Source organism: Euprymna scolopes, chromosome 2 (genome assembly GCF_053919585.1).
Source record: "Euprymna scolopes isolate OS-2025 chromosome 2, ASM5391958v1, whole genome shotgun sequence".
In the NCBI taxonomy this organism is placed as follows: Eukaryota; Metazoa; Mollusca; class Cephalopoda; order Sepiida; family Sepiolidae; genus Euprymna; species Euprymna scolopes.
In genome coordinates, this window is record NC_136483.1 from 144,469,631 (window position 1) to 144,476,294 (window position 6,664).

Sequence of the window (6,664 nt, forward strand, 5' to 3'; positions counted from 1 at the left end):
GAGTGCCACGTGCAAGTGGAGAAGGAAAAAAACAGAGTTATGCAAAATTTGTATCGAGAATTGTTTAAAGTTCCGACTTGTTTTTGACTTTCACTTTAATAAGGACGTGAATGTACGAGGTGAATTTATTCAACACAATATGATTCAACTAAAAAAATAAATAAAACTAACGTGTATTAAAATTAAAGTTAAGGTGTTATTGTGGACCCTCACCCCTTTTAAAAAACCTTGTTAAACTTTGTGACATATTTACATTCTATGGAGGTCAGGCGCGAACGAACACCCAATAATTTTATTATACCATATTTCTTCAAACTGAAACATAATTATCAAAGTATACTTACACAAATAGATATGAAAAGTCTTTGTTACAGTTTGTGCCATATTTCCATGGAGTACAGGCGCGAACGCAGACCCCACAATTTTATTATACCATCCCTATTTAAGTTGAAACATACTTATCAAAGTATTCTTATGTACATCTGTATCAAAAACCCTTGTGGACGTTTTTTTTCGTTTTTTATTTCCATACTTTGGGGGCCAGGCGCAAATGCAGACCCCACAATTTTTATGAACCACCGTTCTGCTAGATCATTAAGCCCATTCCTGATCCTCGATACATCTTCTATCATTATATCTGATCAGTTTTCTATAATAGTTAACCATATAGGAGCCTATTCGTGACCACACACACACACACACACACACACACACACACACACACACACACACACACACACACACACACACACACACACACACACACACACACACAGACGTTCAGTTTTATATTATAGAAGAAGATATATATATATCTAGTAAGTTATGAAAATATACATAGCAATAAAGCTATACAGAATATTCCGCGTTTCATTCTCGTGAGAATTCGTCAGTCTTAAGCGACAAGTTGTGGTTATCGCGCGTTTATGTATACGCATATGTTATTGAATTTTCTAGTTAGTCAGTCAGCTTCCCAGTCGCCATTGCGCTCATCCTAAACAACCAATGGGCGGGCACTTACAGAACAAAGGCACAGTTGATCTCCGGTTCACCCCTTCTGCTTGTGTGTTTATGGGAAGGGTACATATCGTTTTGTTGTAGTAAGCTGACCTACTTTAAGCCTAGGTTTAGTTTGTTATTTTGTGTTTTAGTCTATATTTCGGATTTTATGTTATATATATATATATATATATATATATATATATATACATATATATATATATATATATATATATATATATATATATATATATATATATATATATACTAGCTGTACCCTGCCAGGCGTTGCTGTGGCTCAATTTGGTGTAATGGAAAATTCTAATAAAAAGAGAAAATGCATGTTTCTTATATTCTTAGTACAGCAATCCACTCCAAAAAGTAAAAAAAAAAAAAAAAAAAAAGCGAAAATGAAAAAAAAATGTTACTCTTGCAGAAATGGATCCTGATCCTCGGGATTACCGTCAATCATGGCTTGGGCTCGACCAACAATCAGTGGATAAAGCTGAACGTAGCAAAAATGTTGAAACGCTAAATGTTTTTTTTTGTTTTGTTTTGTTTTTCTGTATACAAAAATGTGAGTTAGTAATTGATATTTGAGTGATGGGGGGAGGGTTACTATACACAGATTCGAAAAAGTTGTCAAAAACATATAAATGAAAGGTAAGGTAAGTTATGTTTCTACCTAACTGGATAATTGTTTAGTGTTTTAATGTAATGTAAAATGTTTAATCGGCTCGAAAAACAGAAATGGTTGCAGACTCTGTTGATTAAGTTAAGTTTGGGAAAGTAAGTTGAAAACTAAAAAACTATACAATACAGTGTCAAAAACCCATCGAATATATGTTACCATCACATAGGCTGACATAATTGGTGGGTTTGTAATAGTATTTTGTATAGTTTTTTAGTTTTAACTAACTTTCTCAAACTTAACGTAATCCACAGTGTCCGCCACCATTTGTATCTTTCAAATACACCGATAAACAGTTTTTCGAGCCGACTAAACGTTACATTAAATGAAAAGGGTTTGTATTACTAAACACAGATACAAAGAAGTTGTCAAAAAATAAATATATAACAAATAAATGTTATCAAAGGCAAGAAAAGTAAATGTTCTACCTAACTGAATTAGATTGTAGTGCTTTTATGTAATGTATAATGTTTAATCGGTTCAAAAACATGCAGTGTTTATCGGTATATTTGGAAAATACAAATGGCGGCAGACTGTATCAGACACATTAAGTTTGGGGATATTTTGGGAAAATGAGTTTAAACTAAAAAAACTATACAAAATACTGTTAGGAACTCAATCAATATATGTTACTGTGACGTAGGCTGACATATAATCAGTGGTTTTAAACTTTTGCTTGATACAGGTGACGACTTTTAAGAGTCCCTTTTAGTGATTACCTGGTTTGAGGATATTTGTACAACTAAATGACAAATCTGCTCCAAAAATCCGGTATTATTTTACTTTAAGGCCCGTCTCATGTTCGTATATAACGAAATATTTTATTGTAGATTTCGATGTACTAAAAACGAATCTGCAAACCGTTTCCGTCGCAAAAAAAAAGTTTTCATGATATGAAGAAATTACTTTTTCGAAAAGTGGGTTATCACTTTTCAATGTAAATTTAACTTAGAATGAGCACCCACTTTCTGACCACCTGAGAGAGGGACATTTTTCTGTGTGTTTCACTAAAAAGCTAAAAAGGTTTTTGTTTGATTTCTTTTGCATGGTAATAACTCCTGAACTCTGGGACTATTTTCCATTTCACAGCCGTAGCCTTCGTTTATGCTACGAGCGAGCATAAGCGAAAGCTGTTTAGCCAATAAACATGGGAAAAGTCCCACCCTCTCTCAGCTGGCTAGCAAGTGGGTGCTTATTTTAAGTTAAATTTACATGGAAAAGTGATCGCCTACTTTTCGAAAAAGTAATTTCTTCATATCATAAAAAACTTTTCGAAAAAGTAATTTCTTCATATCATAAAAACTATATCTTTTACGACGGAAACGGTTTGCAAATTCGTTTTTAGCACACCGAAATCTACAAAATATTTTTTTTGTTATATACGAAAATGGAATATTTTATCAAAAATCCGGGAGAAAATAGTTTTCAATAAAAACAGCAAATGAATTCGATAGAAAAAAATGGATGCTATTTTTTTAAAAATTTTCTGTGTGTTTCTTGACAAAAAGTTTTTTTGTGTGATTTCTTTTGCATTTTGCAATTTAAACAGGTAATTTTAAAGGATTTTCCAAGGGTAAAAAGAAAGTCCCCCTCCCCCCCAAAAAAATCGTGGCCACAAAGTGGGTGATCATTTTACGTTAAATTATTATGAAAAAGTGATCCTCCACTTTTTTAAACTAACATTTCTTCATATCTTGGAAACTACTCGTTTGCCTTAATTATAAACGTTATTTTCGTTTTCAGCGACCCCGAAAACCTATAAGAGTGGTAATTGTAAAGGAATTTTCGAGGGTGGAGTAATTCTTCATATTTACCCCCCCCCCAATAAAATAAGAAATTAAGAATTAGACAAATTTATTTTAGGTAGGTTTCGCAAGGAAAGCTTTTAAAAATAAAAAAAATAAGATAAACAAATGATGCTAAGTGGGTGCTTATTTTAAGTTAAATTTACATGGAAAAGTGATCGCCTACTTTTCGAAAAAGTAATTTCTTCATATCATAAAAACTATATTTTGCGACGGAAACAGTTTGCAGATTCGTTTTCAGCACACCGAAATCTACAAAAACTTTTTTTGTTACATCCAAACGTGAGACGCACGCATGGAAAATTTTATCAAAAATCCGGGAGAAAATAGTGGGTTTGTATTACTGTACACATAGATTCGAAAAAGTTGTCAAAAAACAAATACATAACAAATAAATGTAATCAAAGGCAAGATAAGTTACTTTTCTACCAAACTGGATATATTTTTCGTGTTTTTATTCAATGTAACATATTTATTCAGCTCGAAAAACATACAGTGTTTACCGATGTATTGCAAAATTCAAGATGGCGTCTGATTCTCTCTTTAACACGGTAACTATGGGGAAAGGTGTTATAAATAAAAAAACTATACAAAATACCATTAAAAACCCGCGGAATATATGTCAACCTATGTCACGGTAACATATATTGAGCGAGTTTTTAACAGTATTTTATCTGGGTTTTTATTTATAACACCTTTTCCTAAACTTACCGTGTTAAAGAGAGAATCAGACGCCATCTTGAATTTTCCAATACATCGGTAAACCCTGTATGTTTTTCGAGCTGAATAAATATGTTACATTGAATAAAAACACGAAAAATATAAATCACCCCCCCCCAAACAAATTAGAGTGGTCGGTGTTCTGTAGTAGCGTATCTGGATATTTACCAAAAAAATATTTAGGTTTGGCTATAAATTCCTAAACTCATTTCACCCTAAATAATTTAGGTGACTGAAATAGGAATCTAATTGAATCTTTAATTTCCTGAATAGTATGCGAGAATTCATTTTTCTTCGAGTTATATCGAATTCATTAATACGGACTTTAGGGGCTTTTTTCGTAATGTTACTGTAAAAATTATTTTTTATTGTTACAAATTACGATGCTTTAAAAAAAGCAAAAATAAATTCTTGCGTTTTTTATTTACTACTGAAAACCATAACTTTAGTAAAGGTATTTTTTTTTTTTACACAGTGATCACCACTTATCAAGGCCCGGAAGGATAAGGGTTATTGCAAGTACATTTTTAAACAAAATAAAACATTTTCACTAAGAGTTAAGTAAAAATAATTAGTTCATTATATTCTGCGATCATTATTTGAAAAATACTGCAATTTTCATTAAAATTCGTTAATTTCCTGATTTTTGGTGAATTTTTAAGTAAAGGGAGGAGTCAAAATGTGTATACACTTTGAGCGTCGGCATTCATTTTGTGTACCTACCAAGCGACCACGTGTGGTTAATTTAAATTAAATTTCAATCATATGGTTACATTATCAATAATCATGTAATTAAACCCATTGAAAATTTACCGATATTGTAAACACATTCTGCTTACATTAAGCCTGTAGTGTTTTTTTTAGTGATGCAATGTTGTCAACTGAGATTTAAAAAACCCCGCGAGATCAGGAGAATATTACACTAAAAAATTAAAAATATAGTATATTCAATATATAAAATGTTCCGTGTTTTCTCACTATATGTTTCTGGAATTATATTGAAGCGGTTAGCTCCTCAGAAGGCTTACATATTTTATCAGCTAGTTTTGCCTGTTTTTTTCAGAGAGGGTATTTTTTTTTACAGGAAACAAATCATAAACTCAAACTTTTTATAATAAAAGTTAAATTGAAATATACTGCAAATTAAACATCACAATAATGGTGCAACATATTTTGAAATTAGAAAAATAAAAAACAAAAAAACTTTGTTTTAGCATAGCAAGCGACAAACTTTTTTTTGGCCTTATATAATAAAGAAAAGATGTGTAAATTAAAAAATTTGGAAGATAAACAAATGAAATATGTTTTTTTTTTGTTTTTTTTTTACTTATCGAGTTAACAGAAAATGAAATCTTTCGTCAATTCGTGGCTGTGAAATGAATCGAACCGGAAGTTCAGTTTTATCAACAGAACAGATTCGCAGTAACGGTTAAAAAAATATATTTATTTTATTTAATATTTTAATATTTCGCGAGGTAAATTTATTTTAATAACATAAAAACATACCTCGACTCTAAAGATGGGTTGTCAGAAATTTCAAATAAATTGGTAACGTAGAAATATGTTTTTATTCATTTGTAACGAACCAAATTTACATTTATATATATATATATATATATATATATATATATATATATATATATATATATATATATATATATATATATATAGGCTTACTTCAAATTTGACAGACTATGGATACCCACTGTAAGGATGCCTGCGTGTGAATTTTTGTGGCAAGAGTTGCGCAATCTTAAACCACACCTCTCCTGAGTCGACATTGTTGAATACCAGTGTCAAGTGGAGGTTCAGGACGACTGAAAACAATGGCGAGATAGGTGGAAAGCACATACAGCGCCTAGAATTCCCAAATGGTCACCCATCTGGTACTAGCCAGGCTCAACGTTGCTTAACTTCAGTGATCTGACGAGAACCGGTGTGTTAACATGACTATGCCGTACATAATATATATATATATATATATATATATATATATATATATATATATATATATATATATATATATATATATATATATATATATATATATATATATATATATATAAAGTGAAAGTGTCTGTCTGTGTGTATCTGTGTGTCTGTGTGTGTACATTTCCCTACGCAATAAGTCTGTTAATTTTCAGTCTACAGACTCGAAATTTGATATACCGGGCACTGAGATTTGGGGAAATCTATGTGATCGTTTTTCGGCCAGAAATTTGGCGATTAAGGGGTCAAAGTTAAACGATTTGACCTTTGAGAACTCTACCAAACTCCTCCGACAATTTTCGGTCTAAACACAATTTTAGATATAGGTTCATTGGGCATGGATCTAACTTAATAACTTAATTTGAGCCCAAAACAAAAAAAATTAAGGGGTCATAATAGGGGTCAATTTATAAAAAATTGACCACTTTCTTTTTTTGCTCAAATACCCGGGCAACGCCGG

The 6,664-nt window shown here is 31.4% G+C and overlaps 1 pseudogene; it reads right to left on the reverse strand.

Moving 5' to 3' along the window:
* Window positions 1-6,061: 6,061 nt before the first annotated feature.
* On the reverse strand, window positions 6,062-6,178 carry LOC145242103 (5S ribosomal RNA; annotated as a pseudogene).
* Between the last annotated feature and the right edge of the window lie 486 nt (window positions 6,179-6,664).